Source organism: Pithys albifrons, chromosome 5 (genome assembly GCF_047495875.1).
Source record: "Pithys albifrons albifrons isolate INPA30051 chromosome 5, PitAlb_v1, whole genome shotgun sequence".
In the NCBI taxonomy this organism is placed as follows: domain Eukaryota; kingdom Metazoa; phylum Chordata; class Aves; order Passeriformes; family Thamnophilidae; genus Pithys; species Pithys albifrons.
In genome coordinates, this window is record NC_092462.1 from 21,990,741 (window position 1) to 22,015,353 (window position 24,613).

Below are 24,613 nucleotides of genomic sequence, written 5' to 3' on the forward strand. Positions count from 1 at the left end.
ATGCATTTTCTGCTTTGTTGCTCACAGTCTGTGCACCGAGGTTGCTCCACAACTGCTTCAAAGTGCACTCCTGATGCACACTAAAATGCTAATGTATTCACGCCTTGAACATTCACATTTTAAATTCACCTTTTTCTCATTATAACGTTATAGAGGACTAAATTGCAGTCATAAACTTCTAATGTGATAACCTGAACTGCTGATCTGTTATTTCCTTTAATCAATCATAGAAAAGAGAGGAGCAGTAATAAAGTAATAGTGAGGCTGAAAACCCTGAGCTGTAGGGTAGCATGGGATGGTACTGGACTGCCTTTGAGATATGCCACAAGTAGCAGCAGAGTGTCTATGCTGGGGCTGTGGTGCTGCCTACACTTAGTAATAAATTATTGCTGATGCTATAAACAGTGTACAATGTATCGGCGATTCATTTTTCAATTATACGTTCCCACGCTGTCCAGTTTATCTCGATTGTTAATTTCATCCTGGCAGTAAATCGCCTCGCTTCTCTTAAATCTCCCCGTCCCGCCAGCCAAGTGCGGGGGGGACTTGGCTGGGTGTGTGGGAGGAGACGGCGACTGGTTACTTGGCTGGTGATTAATGGACGAGGGTAAGCGGCCCGTGAAGCCCCGTGCCTGAGGCTCCGCAGCCCCTAGTGAGTGATCGGGGGTCCCCTCAGGTGGCAGCGGCGGGGGAGGTGTGGGCGGCAGCTCCGCTCCGGCCGCCGCGCGGGGGCGGGAAGAGGAGGCGGTGGCTAATCCTCCACCGGCTGGCCGGGCGTACGATCTCTAGTGGGAGCTGGAGAGGGCGAGAGGAGGGGAAAGAGCCCCAAACCACCCCAAACCCGAGTACAGCGGCTGCAAGCCCGGCGGGAAGGGGGTGTACGCGGGAGGCAGGAGAGGTGCGAGCGCGGCGGCGGCGGCGGCGAGCGAGGCAGCCCCGGAGAGGAGGCAACGCCGCGGACCCCACCAGCCTTCACAGTCGGTAAGGGCGCGGGAGCCGGGCGGAGAGCGGGTGCTGCGGGGCGGAGATGCTGCGGCCGGGGCTGCACGGGGCGCAAGGGAGTCCCGGGGAGTGCCGGGTCTGAGAGCATCGGTGGCCCCGGCTGCGTGCTCGCCCCATCAGGAGCAGAGCCCCGAAACTCCCCGACGCCTTCCAGCGCAGCGCCGGGGCTCTGCGGGTGCTCGGAGGGCTCCTCTCGCCGCGTCCCGTGCGTGGCACGGAGCGTTCGCCTCGGGCCATCCCGAACTTTAGCTGAGCTGCTGTAGCGAAGAGTGTTAGTGGCCATAGCAGGGAGCCTGGTGGGACCAGATTGTCGGACGTTTTCGGTCACACGCGGCGCCTCGGTACGATCTCGTTCCGCGCACGCCGCAAGCTGGAGAGTAACCTGCAGTGTTCCCAAAGTGAACTTTTAAATAAAAAATACCTGCGTGTCAAGGTACACCTTGTTTTGTAATTGAAGATGATGGAGGGCCCTGTGAGTCTTTGGGAAGGGGGAATGTCTGGGACAGCAGTAAGGTATTGTGAACTGACAGACTTTGTGACTTGTGATGGATTGACCTGAACTCTGATTTACTGGTCAGATTATAGCAGTCGATGTCTTTGGTGATGTTATGCAGAAACATGGCGTTTGACCACTCGACTTAAGAACCTAATCAATGTTAATTACAGAAAGTGTCACTGTTTAGGAGTCTCTTATGGATAAAACCAGAGGTCTGTCTAGTGTCCTGGGTGTGACAGTGCAAAAAGTGGTGCCTGAGGGGCAGTAAAAATAAGAAGTTTAAGGATGATTCTCCAGAAGGCTCTCTCAGCATGCAACGATTTGCAGCGTGGATGCTTCCCAAGGGAGAGCTGGTGTCTTTATAGCACTCACTGATTTCTCCTTTCCATGAACTGCTCTCAGTGCCCCTTGACCTTGTGTAAACTTTTAGCAACATGTGCAAGGAATTTCATAGTTTTAACTCTACAGCGTGTCAAACCCCACACCGTTTTGTTCTGAGCCCTTGTTTGAGAGTACCTATGCCTTACACCGAGTTAGTGCAGAATTGGTCCTTGTTTCTGCCTGTCCCATTTGTGCTTTTATAAACTTTCCATTGTGTTCTCAGTTGTGTCCTTTTCAGGCCAAAATGATCTCTTCTACTTCACTTAAAGTTTACTTTAAGAGGAGGGGAATGAGTACAGACATAGTTATTTTCTGAGAATGGATTATTTTGAACGAGCACATGAAAGTTAGGATGTTAAAACTACAGTCTATGGGAATAATTTACAAAGGCAGTGTATATTAACTTAATAGAGTGGCTACCATGTGATGGCCTAGAGATGACTAGCATGGCTTTACAGCACCAGTTATTCCTGTCTTTTTTTTACTGGCAAAGTCTGCACATTCAGGGAGGGGATTCCTTTAAGGGGTTTTTAAAAGCCACCAAAAGTGAAACAGCATTTTACTATTAGAGTGATATGATGAATTCACAGTATGCTTGTAAGAAGATTCTCTGGTTCATGTGTTGAAATTGTTGTGAAACAGTTTTGCAGTTATTTCAAAATAAGGAATCCATCACAATAAATACAACCTAAGGGCCTTGACTGTCTTCCCACAACCTACTGCCCTGCTTGGCTTCAGCTGAGCTGCCCTTACTTGACACTTGTGCAACCAGGGAAAAAACCCCTCAGGCTTTTTATAACTGTACCTATCTATGTTTGTGTGTGTGTGTCCCTGACCTATAGCAGTCCTTCCTGTGGCTCAGTATACTGAATGCTTTGGCTTCGAGTTAGCACTTAAGTACATGATTTTAAGGATATAACTGGGTCCGTTTTAACTGGTGCACTTGTGTAATTAAAGTGATGCGTATGCTGGGGTCTTTGCTGCAGCCAGGCCCAAGCACTCCTCTCTTTGCAGAATCAAGCCCTCAAGTCTTGAAACTGTTTAAGAGTTTTGGTTGGTAATGATGTAAACTGACAGATTCACAAAGGCTGTTCCCAGCGTCTAATCTTTCTTGCCTCTTTCTGTCATTCTTCTCTGTGTATTGTTTCCTAGAAAACAAGAGCTTCAACAAGTAAAATGCAATATCTGTTGTCAGGTGTAAGGAAACAAGGAGAGGAAGTCTGATGCTTAGGTGGAAATGATGTGTTACTACTCCTAAGAAATTAGATTAACTTTTTTTTAGAAGAATATTTCTGAGCTGTTCTGTTTCTTAACGACTGCTTGCTAGATACTGACTACAAAGCACTTGCCCAGACTGTAAATCCTCTGTGGAAGGGGCTGCTTTGCTTTGTCTTGTGAATGTGATGCTTGGTGCAGTGTGCTGGAGGGAGTGAAGGGGTGTTTCTGAGTCCAGCCTATGTTGCTGCTGACAACAGCCATTGTAGTTGCTTTCAGACAGAATATGGGCTAAGCCAGAAAAGTCTTTAAAAACTTGTGACAGATATTTTCTACCAACCGTAGGGTAGTTGCAAGGAGAGAATAGCATATATAGCAATGTGGTTGTCTATGTTGCCATTACTCTAACTTAGGAAGTTGGCGATGATTTATTGATATATCAGTATCTGACTTGTACATTCCAAAATTATCATTGTGCTGTAACTACTGCAAATATAGAACAGAAACAAATTAATTAATCTATTGGTGTCACCTTGTTAAATAAACTATAAAATATCTTAGATTTATTTCCATTTGGATTTTTGTTCCTTTTCAGAAGATATGAGCTATTGTGAAATTGTTTGTTTGAGAATCTTGCTCCTGATAGGGAAAATTTGGAGGAAAATTATTTTTAAGCCCTGCAGTTTGGTCTAAAATTTGCACATGTCAAACTGTTTTTTTCACTAGTATACATTTCAGACTGGGCTTGGTTCTCATGAGCCCTTGCCTCTTGCTGTTTTATATTTGGTTGAGATAGCAAGAATGTGACAAGAGTTACAGGATAAGGTTTTGAAAAACTCTACAAATTGTAACATTCTGATTATATCTATGAATCGTATTATGCTCTACATCAACAACCTTGTTCTTTTGAGTGCATTAAAGGAGAAAAGACTTATCTGTACCAAATATATGAGAGCTGGACTTTTTTGTAGTAAAGGAATGATTTTGACATAACTAAAATACTTTAAAATGTAGAGTTTGATTACATTATGCCAGTTTTTCATACATTACATTACTGAGTTTACTTTTCTCTGCTTAAAATGTCAACACCTCATCAAGCTGTAAAAAATAAATCCTATGTGATCAATTATTCCTTGTGATCAGTTCATGCCACACTGTGCATACACACACAGGTGTGAGTGCTTACAATGTCCACACAGAGATGTTTGGATCTGTGTGTCTCTGGTCTACAGGCAATATGTTTTAGTTGCTCTCACACACAAACTATTTTGCAGAATGTGATAAGAAGCAAAATCCAAAGGAACCTCTTTCCTTAGGTGTTGTGTCTCACTGGCTGAGCAGTATGTCTGTGCTTCAGCCTTTCTCTCCACAGGGTCACTCACAGGGACTGTATTCTCAGCCCTGCTGCCTGCTTTTCTGCTGCTTGTCAGAGTGAATATCTTTTAGGCCTCCAAGCCTATGTCAGATTTGGTTCTAATTGGCCAATAGACTCAAAATTTATTAGAGAGGGTCTGGTAGACATGTTTATCCACAGATAAGCAAGTCTAAACATTGCCTTGGGAAAGTGGGCTGAAGGAGCTATTTTCTATTGGTCTATGTAAAGCAAGTCCTTGTCTGGTGGTACAGTGGCCAGCTGGGAGGGCATTTGTGTGGAAGTCACCATTACGATTTTGAGCCTTATATAAATGGTATTTGCAATCATCTGTGGCAGCTTGCAGGTCTGCAGATACAAGCCCACAGAGTTTTCAGTTTGAGGATACAGGCACAAATCAGTGAATGTAATGAAGAGACTAGAGTAGCATTTGGGCATGGGAAGAGCATCGGGAATCATAGGTTCCCCCTTTACATGTTCCAGAAAGCTTTTTCAGTAGTGACTGAACTGTAGTATGACACAGCTCTCATAAAGTTTCTTCCCCTGAAACCAACTGTGTTACACATTAAAATTAATTCAATGCAAAAGTCAAAATGCATTGCTACAGACCGCTACACCTCAATGTCATTAAGCCAAAGACTGCAGTTTCACTGACCAGAATGAATGCACCAATTTAAAATGTTAATTATTTAAAGCTACAACTTATTTCCTTAACACAAAAATAACTGTTGCTGTTGTTCTGAAACAAAAGGAAATATTCTTTGGTGTTCAGAAAAATTTCACATCTAAAGCCTAAAACACAAAATGCATTGTATGTAAGAAACATTTATAGAGTAGCCACTTAAAAATTTAACTTAAAAGGTTAAGTTATTCAAGACCTATTCCCTGAAGCTACAAACGTATTTGTTCATGCATAACTTCACTATGTGAATACACTTATGCACTTATAGGTTTGTAAAGTGAAGACCGTAATTAGCTCCAGGTTAATTTTCCTGCTTCCTAATTAAAAACTCACAGGTCAATTAAGGATCAAATAAGACATTACCTTTGTGATTATCTTCCTTGGCAGAAATAGCTGTTCTGATAAATATTTCAATTTCACTGTAATGTGACCTTTTGTCTAATTTGATTACCAATTTTGCCCAAGGAAAGAGAGTTGTGTTTAAATCAGACCATGAAAAGCTAAAATGTTGGAGTATGTATTTTGGGCATATGTGTCTTTTAGGGGGAAAGAAACCGGTGGATGAAAGAATAGATTTATTTGCCTTGCACTGATAATGTGTACATGAACAGGATTTGGCTGTTTTGTTTTTAACTCTCCTAGGTAAACAAATACAACTTTATTTGGAAACAGACAGTTAAATACAATTTTCTTCATGTGTCTGACAGTTTGTCTTTTCCCCAACAGAAATGATGATGAAATGACATCCAGAGTTGTGCATATGGAGTACAGTGCAAAGGGTATAGCTGTACATACATGCTAAATCTTTGCTAGTCAGATTTGCTTCAGAGACTGTTGATTGCAGTCTCTATGAAAGTGAGAGAATTTGGACAAGGCAAGAAAATTCTTGCTTCTGTGCCAGACATATTGCAACATCAGGACACTGTAATGGAGATAAGGTTAATTAGCTATTTGCATTTGCTACTGAAGTTGGATGAGTAGTAGGTTTTTTTTTTTTCCTAGCAGGGAATTTCTCTGCAGGCATAACTATCTGGTAGAGTTTGCTAAAATGAGTAGAGCAAGACTTTTGTAGCCTGCAGAAATACAATTGTGTGCAAGCATCATAGACTTCTTTTATTTGTAGGCAAGTCTTGTAGGGTCTTGTCCTACCAGAAAATCGAAGCGGAGAAACCATTCAAGCTGAGGGTCCTGCTGCTTCAAGGAGATGCCATGGGATGGGTCCATATCCTCTCTCTATCTCTGTTTCTGTCCAGTGGGGTGCAGACACAAGTACCTCTTTTAAAGTGTTTTGAGACCCTGGGTCAAGAATGAGGTTGTGTCCAAGCTGCTGTTGTTGATGGGCATAATGAAACTACAGTTATTCACGACATTGTTTCATGTTTAAAAATATTAATATGATTTTTTTTTCTTTATTCACAAGCATTCCTGGGTAGGCATTCAGGGCTACTGCATTCAGCACCTTGCAGCTATTATGAACACGAAACTTTAAATCTGTGTTGTGCTTTGGGTTTAAACTATTAGTATAATTTCTCTCTGGAAGATAGTAAGAAGTACTTTGCTTTAAGATTGCTTCTGTGATTTCTGCATTCAAACTACAGTCCCTCTAGCTTGGGGTTTTCAAGGTGCACCCATCACTCTTACATCAAGTGAGCTTCCTACAGTAAGAAACATTCATAGAATCATGGAACCATAGAATCATAAAGGTGGAAAAAGACCTTTAAGATCATCAAGTCCAGCCTAGGTCAACTTAGCACCACCACTATATTCACCACTGAGCTACATCCTCAAGTGCCATATCCACATGTTTTCTTAACACTTCCAGAGGTGGCAACTCCACCACTTCCCTGGGCAATCAATTCCAATGCTTTACAATCATGAAAAGAATTTTCCTTGTATCTGATCTAAACTGTCCCTAGTGCAACTTGAGACCATTTCCTCTCATCTGTTGTTACCTGAAAGTAACACCACCCCCGCCCCTACAATCTCTTTTCAGGTAATTGTACAGAGCAGCAAGATCTCCTTGAGCCTCCTTTTGTCCAGGCTAAACACCCCCTGCTCGCTCAGCTGCTCCACATCAGAGGTGTGCTCCAGACCCTTCACTAGCACCACTGCCTTTTTCTGGACATGCTGCAGCATCTCAATGTCCTTTTTTCCAGTGAGGGGCCCAAAACTGGACACAGGATTCAAGGTGCAGCCTCACCTATGCTGAGTACAGGGGAATGATGACTTTCATGGTCCTGCTGGACACATTATTTCCTGTACAAGCCAGGATGCCACTGACCTTCTTGCCCACCTGGGCACACTGCTGGCTCATGTTCAGCTGCTGTTGACCAGTGCACCCAGGTCCTTTCCCGCTGGGCTGCTTTCTGGCCAGTCTTCCCCAGTCTGTAGCACTGCTTGGAGTTGTTACCTGAGAACAGGACTTGGCACTCTCCTTATTGAACCTCATAAAACTGACCTTGACCTTTTAATCCAGCCCGTCCTGTCCACACCATGGGAAGCCAGTTTCTCCAGGAGAATGCTCTGAAACAGTGTCAAAGACTTTGTTAAAATCAAGAGAGTTGACATACATAGCTTTTCCCTTATCCACTAAGAAGGTCACTTTGTCATTCTTCCCACAGGTATTAATCGCCTTTTACAATGGCGTCTTGTCACAGGTGTAATCGTTTTACTAGAGTTAAAATGTACACTTATTTTCCTCCAGAATTTTGGCATCAGTTGGAAATGGAATGTAAACTCTGGGGGTTTATCTAGGAGATAACTGTTTACATAAGGCATGTGAGTTCTACTTGCTTAGCAGTACATGAACTGCAATGGCATCACATTGATGCATGTTTGGATTTTATGGAAAGAACAGGTTTGTGCTTTTCCTGACAATCATCTGAGCAGCAGGCAGATCTGTATTTATGCATTTGAAGAGGAGGAGGAGGAGTACATTTTAAAGCTGAAGCTAATTAACTTTTCTCTGATGCCCACGTCACAACAGTTAGACTTGCCTGTTTTCCTTGTCTTCCACAAGCGAGTCAGAACCACGAAGAAACACCCCAAAATATTTTTTTACAATCAGAATTATGCAGCCTTCTTGGGCTTTTCAGTGTAGAAGGAATGCTACTGGTTGAGAACATGCAGAAATCAATATTTCACTCCCATTAAATATTAAAACAATGAAAACCGTTATTACTTTTAAACTCAGGAATTCATTGACAGGCAGTAATGAAACTTCTTTACAACTGAACTACGAAATTTCTTAGGACTAGTTAATTTTGAAAGAAATTTCCTCTCCTGACAAGAACCAACATGATCTGAATGACACACATGCCTGTGTTTTGCACTCGTGGAATTTTCTTATGACTTGCTTTTTTTGAGGTTTTGCAGAAGTTACTCATTATTTGAAAATCAGTCTTTTACTTTAAAACAAACAAACATGCACAACCCCAAAACCAAAGTAACATGCAGAATAGTTTCTAGTCCTCTGGACTGTAAATTTATTCCTATTTTTAAGATTTGAATCATGAGTTGTTTGACTTTGTGTGTGAAAAATGTCATAATTTTTACTGAACTTGGAGCTGATTTTTTGGATAATGTTTTGCTGGCTTTCTGCAAAAGGGTAGATTTCTGCACCGTTTGTGCAGAACTAAATTTTTCTGATTCACCTTACCAGTTTGGGCAACGTGACTTGGAATGGTGTGAAGAAATGAGAGCCTGTCAAAAGGGTTTGATCTATTTTTATACTGCCCTTCTGCTCTCAAATACTGCACATATATTTGAAATTAATAATCCCAATGTAACTTTTTTCCTTAGCAGCATTTCACTTATTTCTATGAACCTTTCTTAGAATTTCTTTTCCCTTACTGCAAATTGAATAAAAACTAAAGCTGTGTGACTCTACTTCTGTAAATGGATATATTCTCACAGGTTTAATCAATGCTAAATCTTTTTAGAAGTTGGTGGAGCCTTTGTATACAGGCAGAAGCTGTCTTACATGCATTGAAACACCTTTTTTTTTTTAGGTCTTCTGGGGTTTTTTTTATGTTAGTCATACTTAAATGCTGGACTTGGCTCAAGGTGAAAAGTAAACTGTAAATAGTCTGATTGACCAAAAGTGGTACTGTTAAGAATAAATTAATGATCTGAAAGCTGAGCTAAGCTTTTAGAAGTGTTTTCCCATAAAATTAAGGACCTAAATGGGAAGTCTCAGAGCATCTGAGGCAATGGTGTGCCTAGCATTTCTTTTTATCCTCCTTGCTCAAAGATAGGTTCCTCAGCACTCTCAGCAAGGGGAGGGAATGTGCCTGCTCTGCATTAGTCCAAAGATGCCTGCCTTGTTTTGTCTCTTTCCCAGCTGTGATGTGAGATAACCCCACTGCCATCCTTAAGCAAAGTGAGGCAGTCCTCTTGTGAAGTGCAGGTTGTTTTAGCTGGCTAGCACAGAAATGAACAATTGAAAATGCTGTCCTCCTCAAAAATTAATGTCTTTTATCTGTGACTCCAGAAAAAGCAATACTTGCCTAACAGATGTCAAAGGCTAGAGATGGAGAGGGCTTTTTAGGTCTTTTTTTGGGTTTTGTGTTTTTTTTTTTTTAATTGGAAATAGTGGAAGGCAGTACCCATGAGGTGTAGGATAGAGAAGATCCAAACACAGTAATACAAAGAGGTCCTGCAAAGTTGCAACAGTTGGTTTTGGTCTTGTGAATAGACTGATAGCAGCAGTATAACACACAAAGCTTAACGTGTTCTGTGTAGATACACTGGTGCTAGGTGCTCAGATCCCAAAGGGACTGAACAAATGCAAGCTTAGTACTCTGAAACAAATGCCTAAAGTTGTCTGAAGGCACAGCCAAAAGTGAGTGCTCTCAGTCTAACTCTGGGGAGACAAAGCACAGGGGAAAGTCAGGACTCACTGCTTCTGCTCCTCACACTGACCAAGGACAGAAGGAACAAGTTACTTCAGGCAACACCTAAGGATTAGAGATCATAGTGAGAATTGGAAATTATTTTAATAAAATCCTTGAAGAATATGCACAGCAGGTCTTTTTTTCATTCCAGGCTCTGGTGTTGACCCTTTCATTTAGTCTGTTCCCTTAACATGTGTCACACCTACAGCAGGTAATTAAGAGTATGGATCTTTATCTGCGTAGGTTATTTCACTTAAACCAATCTATACTGAAATACTAAAATCATGCTTACATTTGCATATTATATTACTCCAGTGGAAAACCCCAAAATCTGGCCTTTAAATGGCATTGCTGTTTCAGGGAGAAGTTGCAAACCAAGATAGTCCTTTCTGGGTGACCACCGATTGATCATCACTGCTTTGGTGATTTATTGGCGTGATTTCAAAGCATGCACATTCATTTCTGGCCCTTGTTCACTTCTTTGAGCAGTATGACTATTCAGCACCTTTACAAATAAAATAATTATCTTTCTTATTTTGCTTGTGTACAGCAGGTTTTAATTTGGATTTGTAGGGCCTTTGAATTATCCTAGGTGACCATCTGTCTTTTCAGAGAAAACATGTGCTAAATTACAGGTGATTTTTCGCTTTCTAAGAGATATTGATCTAGTTATATTCTCTTTAGCTGTAAAAATGGACTGAGCTGTGGCTTTTCTCTTTTTGTGGGGACTGGAAATTATCACAGGACAGTTGTTAGAAACTTCAAACTACATCTTCAACTGCATACAGTCTGTTAACTGTATCATCAGATAAGGAGAGGTGGTGGGCAATGAATAATAAATACATGTCATGAGTTGAGAAAGTTTCTGCACAGAAAAACCTTTTCTCAATCTTACCGTCCCTTCCATATTTTCCCTAAGGTATTTAAGGTAAAGTGTCAGTCTAGGGGCTGTATTCTTGGAAAGATCTGTATCTGAGAGAGGGTAATTAGGGGGTTTTTATCCCACCATGAGGCAACGCCAAGAGTATCGCATGGATGGATCTATGTGCTGCTTTTTGTTGAATGAAGAAGGAAACCGTGTGATGGTGGCCGTGGTGGCAGAACTGTGTGGTTTTGGGGAGATGAGGAAACAGCTCTGGGCTGCAACACAAGGAATGCATGTGTGAAGTCATTAATCTTGGGGATTTGCTGCATTTTGGTTTTTTTCGTAGAGCCCACACACAGCTTTTGGCTATGGGTATGGCATTTTCCAGCAGATGGTCTGTTGCATAGGAAGGCAAGGGTGATATTGGAGACTTTCTTCGTGCACTCGTGCAGTCAACCCTTTCACACATACTCTTAAATTCTGTGAGCTAGTTTCAAAGGAGCAAAGTAAATGACTGTAAAGTCAGGATCTCTTTGCCCCTACTTTTATTTTCTTTATTGTCCTCAGGCATGCATAAAAGTACAACAGAATTTTGCCACCTTTCCCCTTCCCTTCTGCTTTAAAAGCAGGAAAACAGGTTAGCTATAGAAACAGAAAAGCTGCTAAATGTCCGTTCAACTGTAAAGTAGGGATCAGTTTATGCTCTTGAAAACCCTTTACATTTAGCTAATCTGTGCAGGCAAGATTTAGATTTGTAATGAGGTAAACAGCTGGTTGTGCAGTTAAAACTGGTATTAATGCCCTCTGTAAGATTGTTCCTTCTCTAGTTATCTGACTTCTATAATGTCAGGAGAATACACCACAGCTGACAGGATAAAGTCAAGGGGGTTTGTTGCTATGAATGTGTATCATTTAGGGGATGTAAGCATAGTTTTGTTTCCCTAAGAGCAGTTGTGTGCTACAGTATTGGCTGTTGTATGCACTTTTAAAATAGAGGTGTCCATGTTTAAAGACACTAATTTATGATATTTCTGTCATAAAACTCTTAGAGTAAATGCATTTTCAAATGAGACTTTTTAAAAAAAGTTTATATATCTATGTTGAATATTTTACTGTGGTTTGTTATATTAGCATTCCAAGAAACAAACTATATTATTGAAATAGAAAGAAATAATAAAAAACAAATATGTCTTGCAAAATATCTTCAAAATTATTCCATGTGAGTATAATTAGAATATAGAATATTCTTCCACACACTCTTGTTGGAATTATCTTGCACGCTCTTGTGTTATCAGTTTTGTGGTTTGCTTCGTTCTGTGCATTTGAGTCTATGCATGTATTGTTGCTTGCTGGCACAGATTTCAGAAGTTCAGTGAAACCTTTTGACATTAGTGCTGTCTCTACCCATCCTTACAGGTTGATTCTGCTTTATTCTTCAGAATCCTGCATGTGTGGGCATCTAGATCAAGTTGCTGACCAAAGTATGTGGTAGCTCATGTTCAAGGGGTCTTTCCCCAGAACTAGTGCCCATGGTGGTCTCATTGGAGGTGTGGTGTGAGGATGTGACCAGATGGTACCAACGACCTCAGTGGTGAAACTTCCCTTGGTATCAGTTGTCCTTGCTGGCCCTGACTGAATGAAGTTATCATTGAGGGGAATGCCTCCTAATTCCTGCTATGCAGTGCATGCATAGCAGAAGTTAGGTGGAGTCTATTTTCTGCCATTTGGCACAGTAGAACTAACATGGCATTCACTTGTGCCCTTTGTTTGAGGTCAAAGAAATGATATGTAAAATATGTTCTGCTTCTTTATCAGAGATGTAGAGAAGCCTCATTTCTTTGAAGGAGTCTTCAGGTAGTCTGAAACAGAGACAATCCCCACTGGCACAAACAGTCATGTGGGCTTAATCTAAGTCATTTTCCTTTTCTAATCAAGAGTTTGAGTCGCCTTCACTTCCTTTTGATCTGCTTTTGGAAATAGTGTTTGGGCTGGATCCTTAGTTGCATCTTTGAGCTCTTTTTACTGAGTTTTTCCAAATAAATGCAGATTCTGTGATTACAGTATTTTGCTGATCAGCTGGCATTTGCAAAGGCCATGAACTACATCCATGTAAATGTTCTTCATTTTTTGAGCCATAACATTTAAAAGGTAGTGTTACTATAGCAGATATAAATAATCCTGGAGGTGTTACTCTCTGTCTTATCTTTAAAGCTGCATTGTTTGTTTTTCACAGGGGGTCCATCTAATGTGATTGTCCAGGAAACAGGGCCTCACACTAGTAAGCATAAAATCATGTTGGGCTCTTTGCTTTGAGAGTTTCTCAAATTTCTGTCTGGCCTGAGTATTGTGATTTTTTTTTTTTTCAAACTGTTACTTTTTCTTCATTCTGAAAAGATTTAAAATTTCTTTTAAACATCTGGTTGTAACATTTCTTTGAGGAGTTTGCTCTCAAAATAGCACTTCTTGAAACCATTGTGTACTTTCTGTAGGTGGTCGTCAACATATGCTGGGGCCAGCTGACCAACTGACTAAAAAAATTGATATGTTTATTACTTACTAAATACAGCAATTTTCTTTTCCTCATTTTTTTTTCAATAAAGCACAGTATTGCTTGATCTTTTTGAAGCCTAGGTAACCACAGATCTGCATAAGTCACCTTAACTTAAAGATATTTTTTTGGGTTACTTGATTCTTGTGGCTGGAGGCATCAGTGCTCAGGAGCCCTCTAAAGGGATCCCAGTTCAAATAACTAGCTGACATTTGTTATAATCCCTTTTTTACTGTCTTGGTGTATTTATGATCCTTCCAAGGAAGTTGAGGGATCCAGTCTGAACAGAGAATTCATAGGCACAAGCTGAGAGTGGCAAGTTAGTAAATGCATCACTTGGATGTAGTGGACTACTAATGGCTACGTGCAGTTCAGATGGTTTTACAGGAAGCCTAAGGAATCATGCCACTCATGGAATTCAAGAGTAGATTTTTTTCTGTCCTGCCCTTCTACTATCTCCAACATGATGCTTACCATATCATTTGATGTAGGAAATCCAAAATGGGAGTAGATTGCCATAACCCCTATAAGGTAAGTGATGTACATTTCCATTAGGTCTTTGTTCATGAAAATAAAACAAGGGGCTGCACTAACATGTACCTGACAGCATTTACCTGGAGACTGCCAATATGTGAAATGTCTCTTTGGAATAGTATACATGGGTGAGATTTCACAGAAGTACTTCAGTCAAAATTGCCATAACTGTATATATAAAAATAAGAGTACTGGTACTTCACATTCAGTTTTATTTCTGTGACCATATTGAGAAAGTTTTAACTCAATCACTTACATGGCAAAAAAAATCTGCCTTTTTTGGTGTTACAGTGGAGTGCTCCCTAAAGCCTCATCAGCAAGCTAATAAGCACAGAGCAGAAGACATGATTGTGGAACTGATGATTCAGTCCTGCATTTAGGATGGAAGAACTTTGATTTTCTCTCTTCTGTGGTGAACTTCATGGTAGATATGTCTTTGGAGTATTCCCTTATGTTAAGATTTAGTTTGTGTGGGCTGTATTTTTCACATTTATCAAAGAGAAGAACCAAAGAGGTGATAAATGACAAAGATAAGGATTGTAAGTCCCATATTTGTAGGAAACAGGCTATGATAGAGTGTGTTTGCTTAAAAAATGTCTAAAGGGAACTTTACCAAACAACGTTTTGCTTTACCTATCATCTATGTCAGTGTGGGAATATCTCTTGTCTCATCAGAATTCCATTTTTATTTTCAGAGTTCACCTAAGGCTTTCACTTAAGTCTTAGGGGAGCTGACTTCTTACTGTCACTCAAAGAGGTGGACTTGAAGGTGATGAACACTAGGAAAAAACTGATAAATTGAGATTTTTCACACTGAATATTTAACAGAACTCCCAGTTTAATTGATCTTTGGCAAAACTTGTTTATTCAGATTTAAGTTCTAATCCTTAAAACTGAGCCTGCAGCAATTAGTTAGAAGTTTACCCCTGTGTTTAGCAGCAGACAGAAAGGGTACTTGATGTGATGGAGTTGCAGACATACTCATGAGTTATAAGGAAAGAATTGCAATAGATGATATGATGGTCTGAAATGAAAGCAACAGCTGATTTTTTTCAGTTCAAAATGACCCTGCCAAAAGAGGCAAATGACATCACAAACTGGAAGGTCATTGTTTCTTTATAGACTTATAAAATATGTTTTTATCCAAAAAATACACTGAGAAACTCAAACGATGATGAATAAAAGACTTTAAACTCATGGGAAAGCAGCATCCAGATTTCTGAAAGCTATTCAGAAATCTTCAAAAGTGCTGATGCGTAGGAGGTCTAACCTCATATTAATGGATATAGTCAAATACCTCACTGTTACAATCAGGTATGTGCAATGGCGCATTTTCCAGTGCCCTGTTCTGCTTAACCAAAGAATATGGAAATACAGAAATTACAGAAGCTTACTTGGTTAGTTTTACCAACTTTGAGAGTGTGCAGTGTTGTTTGTCTTGTTATTTTCCATTAGTCAGCTTTTCCCAGCTACAGTTCTTGTATCATCAGCCATGGAAATGAATCCCAATAGCAGCAGTGGTGTAAAGAAGAATATATTTTTTTAAAATGTGCAAATTACTGTAACAATGGGCAAAGTACTCTTTGGCTTCCCATTTTAAAACAAAACAAAATTTAGAGGCTGAATAATTCTAGGCATCCTTCCTGTTTATGACCCGGAAATTCTAGGACTGTATCCTCTCATCTTTTAACAATTTCCCACAAGGGAATAGGAGCCTTCATTTCACTATTCAACAGATGTACAATTTTGTTTTCAAAAATTGGCTTTCTTCTGCTTTTTCCTGCTATGTCTTAAATCCACCTCTGAATAGAGATAGAAACACCAGAGCTCCTCCACTCCAAAGAAGTCACCGAGTAATGTGATGTGTGAAGCTTTCCCTCCTTCATCTTTGTCTGCGCTCACTGGGAATATGAGAAGAGTAATTGTGTGGGACAAGCTTGTGCTTTCAAAGAACATCCATTAGCCTCAGATCCTTTTTCCATTCCCTAAGAAGTTACCAGGTTTGCATGTTCAAATGGTTTTTGTGAGGTGTTTTTGTTTGCTTGAAGACATTGCTTCAACACCTAAATGTCATCTTTTATTCAATCTGGTATGTAGTCAACTACTGATCTCCCCTTGTGAATCCACTTCTTCAGCCCATAGGCATCTTTTTGTTCTTACTCTCCAAATTCTCCAAGATTTCATGCTTCTGTAGAGTCAGGTGCTAGGCTGGTGCTGCTTAATAGTTGTTAGACTTTCTGACTGTGTTGCAGTATTTAATGATAGGTAGGCTATGTACAGGTAGAGCTCATATAGGAAAACATTTGCCTCCTCTCCAGAGAATTCAGTTTGGCTGTATTGAAGTCTACTGACTTTAAGCTGCAAAATCCTAGCAGTTTGTGGATTACAGTTAATAAAAGCACAATTTCAAATCATCAGTTACAAAATAATTTTCATTTCCACTGGTTATACTGCAGTTTTACAATTTGTTAGCTGTGGAAATGACATTGACTTTGGACCTTAATGTTACTCATTTTCCTGCATGAATTTAAGTACAATATTCACTGATTTCCTCTCTTCTCCCTTTTGAGATGGTTCAGGATGAGTGTTTAAAAATAGTTTGAAAAATAAGGAAATTAATTAGATATGTAAATTGGAACAATTCCTTTCCAATTTTGATAAATTGTTTTTCTGTTGCATTCTTCAACATTTAACTTGAATGCAATAATCTATTCAGATACTATTTTTTTTGGTGATGTGTTTGTATTCCCACTCCTTGATCTTTCCATGTTGTAGTTGTAACTGATCGCTTTACATTAGTGTCACCACATGCATGGAAGTGCTCATCTGATGTCTCATGTCTCTGCAATTTTTCCTTGGGCAAGGTGTTTTTGCAAGGAGCAGATTCAGGTGGTCCCTTTCTGTGTGTGCAGTTCAACAGCTGCCAAATACATGAAGTTTGACACAGCTAACATGATTTTAGTCCATTTCACAGAGCAGAAGTTGCACTTAGTTTAGCATCGGGTGCTGTATCCATGTCACTGACTGTTTCTGGAATGTGAGAAGTAATTTGGCAAAGGTACCTCTTGTGGCTCAGGATGGGTGTAGACAGGGATGCTTGCTCAGCCTGAGTTGTAGTGTGACTGCACAGGCTGCCTGTGGGTACTGACCAATCAGATCGTATCCCCCTTGTGCACCCTGTGAGGGTCTGCAGACAAGAGACAAAAGATACAGCCTTTACTTGCAGCTGTATGCCAAGTGTATCCCATATAGGCAAAGAAGTTTTATTGTGTTGGCTTGGATAGGTTGTCTTGCAGGCTTAAGCCTCTACTTGATAACACTCTTTTAATGTAGTTCTTGTGCCTCGTAGTTTCCAAACCTTAAAAAAGGATAGTTTATCTAATGGACTGGATGTTACAAAAGGGTTATTGTGGATGTGAAAGTATATCTCATACAACTTGAGCATATCCAGAGCAAATTATATTCAAACGCTGGCTTTGCTCTCTTTCAGTGGACTCCAGCTGTTCCAGTGGACACTGTTTTTTATCACTGTGCTGGACTACAGGGCTTAAGTGTTGAGACTACAGATGCTTTTATCTTGTATAAGTTTTCAAAGAGTTTCCATGTTGGCAGTTTACATGGCTCAACCTCTTCTCTTTTATGCTTTCTATATGTAATATGCATGGCAGTCACTAGCTAGAGAATCATACTTAGCAGCTGGTCACACTCTGCATTTCTTTCAAGATCTTGTGCGAAACTTCAAAGTTTACATCAACTTACATGAAAAATAACACCTGAGTATCAAAGGGAGAAATGAGCAGAGTACTCAGTAAATGTTGGTGCTGGTTTGAGTGCTATCACGTTGCCATGAACACAACTCATTTCTTTAGAATGTGCACTGATATTTATATTACCTTTCTCTGTGATCCTTTCTAAAGGATTTTTGTCTATGAAAAAAGTCAACAGTGAAAAAGTTTAAAATAAAGTTTTAAATGTGCATTTAGAACTAAGAGGTGGAGATGTCTTGATTTTTTTTTTCTGTTTTACTGTTTTTCAGACTTCATTTATGAACTGCCTTTAGTGTACTGAAGGAAACTAAGATGTTTTATTATGTCATTGGACTCTCATTAGTTACTTGTTTGTTTAACAGGACCATAATTTCATTTGGCAAGCCAAAACTTTATTTTACCACCCCTTTACCTCTCTCTCTTTGCAAAGCCCAAGAAAATCTTTGTCTGAACATTATGCTTCAAAGTAAACCCAGAAACCCCTAGACAAAATAATTCAACTCCCACTTGCAAAGTAGATAGGAATGGCTTAGCACTGCATGTGTAATGTTCCGTGGTTCACTCAGCATTGCAACCCCACTGCCAAGACCAGAACAGCCAGGTGAAAGCAGCCACAAGCTCCGCAGTGTGGGTGAGTCACAGCTCCACTTCTGGGTGGTTTGAGAACATTGGTGAAGAATATTTGGATAAAATAAAAATGACATCTTCTGGTTTAAGGGCTACAGAAGTGAGCAACTTTGAAAATATTATTATGATTTATGAGCTATTAGTTAATGTGGTTCAGTCATGAATTTGGGAATTAGTACTCTAAAGTTTAAAAAATTAAGTGAGTTTGTAATTCACTTGAAGACTGTTTACTAAGTATAATAATTTAGCTAAGAGCTAAGACTCGTGCCTTAACTGCCAGTGAAGTGCTTGTTTATTATATTTCTTTCTTACTAGGTTTTCAAATGGCCCATTCTGACAGGGAAAACTGGATCTGGGTCTGCCAATTTGATTTTCTTCTTTCTGTATCATTGCATTGGTAACTGGAGTTCATCTCAGTTAACTTAATTTTTTAGCACTTCCCCATAGTCAGTGGTGGGAAATGGAAGCTCCAGAAGACAGTTCAGTTTGTCCTATCCTAACATTAAGGTGTTTTAAGACAGAGTGATGAATATTTGTTAATGCAGAGTCCTCTTCCTTGAGGTATCAAAATATTACTAGGGTTGCAGATGAATACATGAGAGATAAATTACATCTTTTTTTAAGGAAATACTTATTTGATCTTTCTAAGTGTGCCACTCCTCTTTATTACTTTTTAAATTTTTATTTATTATTATTATTATTATTTAGGAATGGTTTGAGATACTGAGGTTAAAATATACATTTTTGAGGGTTTAGGGACCCCAACATCAAAATAAGATTTTGAGATTAAATCCTTCCTCTCTTGAGGAATCCTACTTAGAAGCTGATTGCTCTAGCAGAAGCTACCTAGAAGTGCTCCTTGTGCTGTGGTCTTCTGTCTGAGCCTTTCGTGGCAGTGAGACTTCCTGGGTCACTTTCCATTCTCTACCTTTTCATCTATTTTACAATTCCTTTTGTAGAAGTAGCATGTTTCTGCTTTTAAAGTCTGAGTGCCTGATTTCTGTTTCTCTTGCACAAAGGCTGTGTTTTCTGATGCTGAGCTGTGGAGTTGTGAGGACGTTTGCTTTCATTTCCAATCCAAACACCGTCTCAACTGCTTCATACATAGGGCTTGCTATTGCCTTAGTATATATGTTGCTTTTTCCTCTCTGCAAAGAAAGCCTAAGGTGTGTTAGCCAGGGCAGGCAAAGTCAGTGCCATGTGTTTTTACTTATTATTTGCTTTTCAGCAGATGTAGCTGCAGCAAAGCAGTTGACAGCTCTGCCCCACACAGCCACATGCTCTCTGCACCCCCAACAGAGTGGGAGAGAATGGAAGGGAACAGGAAGATAACATGGCTTGAGGTAAAGACAATTTATCAGATAAAGCAAAATCTGCATCTGGTGAGAAAGGAATTCATGCTCTATGTCCCATGGACAGGCAGGTGTTCTGCCATCTCCAGAAATGCAGGTCCTCATCACGTGTAACAGGTACATGGAAGAACAAATGCCATCACTCCAAACAACACCTTTTCTTTCTTCTTCTCCCAGTTTTTATTGCTGACCAAGATGCCATATGGTATGGAATAACCCCTGGGTCAGTTGGGGTCAACTGTCCCAGCTGTGTCCCTTCCTGACCTCTTGTGCAGCACCAACCTGCTCACTGGCAGGGCAGTGTGACAAGCAGAAAAGACTCTGACACTATTAAGCCCTTCTCAGCAATAGTGGAAGCATCTCTGTGTTATCAGCACTGTTTTCACCACAACCAAAACACAGCATCATACCAGTAACTATGAAGAAATTAACTGCGTCCCAGCCAAAGCTGCTACGTGTTTTCTCATCCATAGAGCTGGAATGTGAGTTGGGCAGCTGATGGGGTTATAGACAAGGGCAAGGAAGTGCAAAATGAAGATTTGATCTATTTTTCAATGTCTGGTGTCCTCACTCCAGAGGCAAATCAGATTATTTCTAGTTTGATGTGCTTTCTCTTTTGCTTTTCTTCCCCCTCTACTAAGGTTAATTGGTCTGTCTGTATGGGTGTCCACATTATTGAAATTCCAGTAGTAGCAGCACGGGACTAGTGTTACGTGTCATGGTAGTGACCCCTGGCCACTGGGGATGGCTGCAGTGAGGCTTTCCACCAGAACATGCCTCAGTTTCAGAGTACCAGCTTTTTCTCCCTTGGTCAATCTGATTCAATATTCTTCTCCAATTATAATCAGGTGTATGTTGCTGGGTCAGAAGCAGCTCTCTTCAGATAAGGGGGCTCCTATGCTAGTTGCTACTGAGAAAATATAGATGGTGGAAACTCTAAATACTTTAATAACTTCCTACTGTTAATTCATTATAAATTGGTTGTAGCTAGACAATCTATTTGCTTTCTCAGGAGTTTCAGAATTCTAGATACCTAACTTGTTACACCATGTGTTTGCTTCCCCTTGCAATTCTCAGATGAAGTGTCTAGCTTGCAAAATGTATGAGCCCAGGTTCTAGCTGTGCCCAACTTCTGAGCATACCTAAACACACTGTAGGTAAAAGAGACTAACTAGAATGGAACTACGTGATATTGTGGTATCAAAAAATATTTCATTGAAACAAGAAATTGAACAGGTTGGAAGGGACTATAGTGGGTCACACGCTTCAACCTCCCTACTTAAGCAGGGTTGCCCTACAGCATATTGCACAGGATTGTGTCCAGGCAGTTCTTGAATGTGTCTCATGAGGGAGGCTCCACAGCCTCTCTGCTCACTGGTATTTGGAAACTCCAAGTCCTTCTTGGTACTCCTACAAAAAATGGTGTTAACATTATGGACTACTGTGACAACATTGAATATTTTGGGCAATGATAAGGGGACAAGAGAAGCGGAGATTGTTTCCCTTGCTCTGCTTTGCCAGCCTTCCTCTCCTGTGTTGCCGGAGCAGAGGGGATGCCCAGGTAGGCTTATTCCACTTGGAAAGTGAATGGAGAGATGCATGAGCAGAGCACCAGGCATGAATTGGTGAGGAAAGTCTGACGGCATCAATACTGTGTGTTTCATAGTAGTGTGGTACTCTCAATTTATAATTGTTCACATCTAGTTATGAATACTGACATGCCTGTCACAGAGAAGAGGGAGTTGGAGAGGGATTTTAGTGGGACATTGAGATGTATTTTTTCTGTTCTTACAATTTGTTTGTTTTTTCCACCCTCACATTGCCTTACATTATTTTTCATCATCTTTTTTCTCCTTTCTAGTACATAATTTTGAAGATTAAATATGAAGGTTCTGGTATTATAATATTAAGATTCTGGTGAAGCATCTTCCATCACATTTTTCTGGTGAAGCATCTTCCATCACATTTTTCTGTAGTGAACTGTAGCACAAATGATCCTGTAGTGAAGTGAAAGCACATATGAATGCCAGTAACTGTCTGAATCTAGCCTTGATTCACCATACCTGCTGTTACTGGAGTAAATGCATTATTCATAATTTACATGATACTTTCCTGAAAGCAGTATACTTGAAAGCCACGTGTATAATATAATGTGTCATTATTCCAGAGCTCTGAAAATGTCCTTTTATAATTCTCCTTAGCAGTACAGTTTATGTGATGTGGAAACTATTTTCTGACACGTGTGCCTAAGCAGTGAGCCCTTTGTTAGATCCAATTAGAATTTCTCCCTTGATAGAGTGTGAGGTTCTAAAGTGGTGTTATGCTTGGCCATGGCCAAAATTAATCCAGTCAGTTGGGACTCCCAACATCAATTTTCTGCGATCTCATGGTATAGAACCGCTGATATGTATGTTTACATTCAGCAAACCCAGCATTCAGTGCAAGAGGCAATAACCAGGCCACTTGTCTGGTGCAGTGTGCGACATGTCAGCACATTTTAAAATTATTACATACATATGAGCTACTGTACAATAACACATTCCCCACAAAGTGGTGTAACTCCTCTTCCGCTGGTGAAGAGAGTTTCTTCTTAGTTTTTTTGTTTCTTTTTTTTTTGAGAGTGTGCTACAGATGCTTTGTTTGTGGAGATACTTAAATAGCACTTAAGAAAGTCTTACCTATTATCTGTTTGTTCTGCACTGTAAATTGTTAATTAAAAAAAACCAAACATTTTGTTGATAGCCAATTATTTTGTTTCTTTTAGGAAGTGTTTATTATGGAAGTTTTATTACAGTGTTATAAAGAATTATTTGAGAAACTTAGCTCTTGATTGTGTACTAAGGACACCAATATCAGATGGAGTAAAATACTTTCAAGTATCATTGATTGTTTTCTTTTCTCCATGTAGTTCTTATACTAAAACCTGTGAATGGAGAGTTTGCTGTTGATGCTTTGCTAAAACAAAAGCGATAAATGTGATTCAAATCTAATCCAAATTTGCAGTTCTTCCTGGAAGTTTATACAAAGGCTAGAATTTTTTTGACTAGTTTTGCTTCACAGAAATTTCTGTGAGCATCAAAATGATGCATCCGTTTATTCTGACATGCAAATACTTTTAAAATGAAGCTTTGTTTTGGTGGTTAATTGTGCTCTTCAAGCACAGCAAATCCATGCTCCTCTGTGGCTAGCAGTGAGTAATTGTTCTTGGTGTTCTACACAGCCTGACTTCATGTGCAGTGGCTTCTGCAGGTTGCTTACACAGGCTAGGGACCCCTCCTTGTCCTCTTGATACTTCAGACAGTTGTTGTGGAGTGAGGTCAGGTCCTCTCCCATACTCGTCCTGCAAGTCTGATTGTGCTGCATGGTATGAAAGAGCCCTGAGTGAGACAGAAGTGACTCTCTGAGGAGCAGTTTAGTGGAAAACACAGTAGAGGTGTGATGGCATTGCTCAGTGCTGGGTCATGAGCTTGGGAGAGACACTGAATAAAAGGCTAGGACTATGTCCTATGTCCTGATGACTTTCAGCTGCAGAAGAAGAGTTTCCAAGCTGCAGGGTTTAACAAACCCCTGAAGCTTTCATCAGATGTCACTTATGCATCAGGTTAGCTTGGCAGAGTTACAAGATTCTGGCACCAGAGTAGGTTGCTCTCTCTTTCCACTTCACACCAGTATGGAGTTTATGACCAATCACTCTCAATATCAAAGCTAAAGTTCTTCAAGGACAACCCACCCTAGAAACAGCAAAAAGACTCTCCTTTTTTATTTTAATTTCTTTTTATCCCTTTTTTCTTCCTTTTTTCTTTTTTTTTTTTTTTAATTTCCCCCTTCTGCCCCTGCACTATAAAGGATACTTTTGACAGGAGGAGCCAGAAACCTTGTTTTGTTTTTTTATGTTTTCACTTCTCTTCTGAATATGCATGAGGAGTAGAAACATTTATTTTTCAGGGATTATAGTTCTATTCTTGCTCTGACTAACGTACTCCAGACTCCTTAGTTGTTTTCTTCCTCCTGTACTGTGATGGATCATGTCTTTGGGTTGAAAAGTGCTCGCTCTCAAATTGCTTTTGTTTCAAAATCAGTGTTTGTGGAGGAGAGCTGAACCAATGCTCGTTCTCTGGGAAATAACCCACCATCAGGTCATTTCTATTAGCTTCTAGTACCTCCCAGAAGGAGCCAGATGCTGTACATCATATGTAGGAGGCATGATCCCTACCATGAAAATAAGTCTAAAAGACTCCAAGTACAGCATACTAATTGTGATAGCACATTTCATGAAATGCATACAGAAAGGCATATATTTAAATCATCTGGATAGATGTGACAGAATTGGATTCCTTACATATTTGTTCATGTAAGAACAGTTGCAGTTATACTTCAGATTCCCATTTTTTAAAGCTAAGGATGGTACTGCCTTAGAAAAATTACATAATACATTTTAGTTATCTAAATATAAAGTACAATTTATTGCAATTACTAACTTTGTTTTAAGTGAGAATTTGAAGGCTAGCAAATCTTGTTAGCTGTGTAATTATAAACGGAAGGAACTAAATAGTATTCTGGATACATTTTGCATTTTTCTGGAGGAATTCAGCTGCAGAACAAGTTTTAGATTGCCTTGAAAAAAAGTCATCAGTAAACAACTAAGAGATTTGCTATGATATTAACTAATGTTCCTCAATATAACTGGTATATGCATGTTGGAAGTGTATAACTGATCAAGCAAATGCTAATATATGTGTCATAAGTTATGCTTTTTGCACATAATTTTTGATACCATGTTTCTCAAGGTGAATCAAACTTCACAGTGCTGCTGAAAACATTCCCCTTTTATTTTTGCAAAGAAGCCTTTATGGTAACTTCTTCTGTGAGACTATACA

General features: G+C 39.9%; 1 protein-coding gene across 1 annotated transcript in view; it reads left to right on the forward strand.

Moving 5' to 3' along the window:
- Nucleotides 1–898: 898 nt before the first annotated feature.
- BMPR1B (bone morphogenetic protein receptor type 1B) overlaps nt 899–24,613 on the forward strand; it is a 243,653-nt gene continuing 219,938 nt past the window's right edge. The window contains exon 1 of the mRNA XM_071555880.1: nt 899–981. The gene's annotated coding sequence lies outside the window, so the exon portion shown is untranslated. The remainder of the gene's footprint in view (nt 982–24,613) is intronic.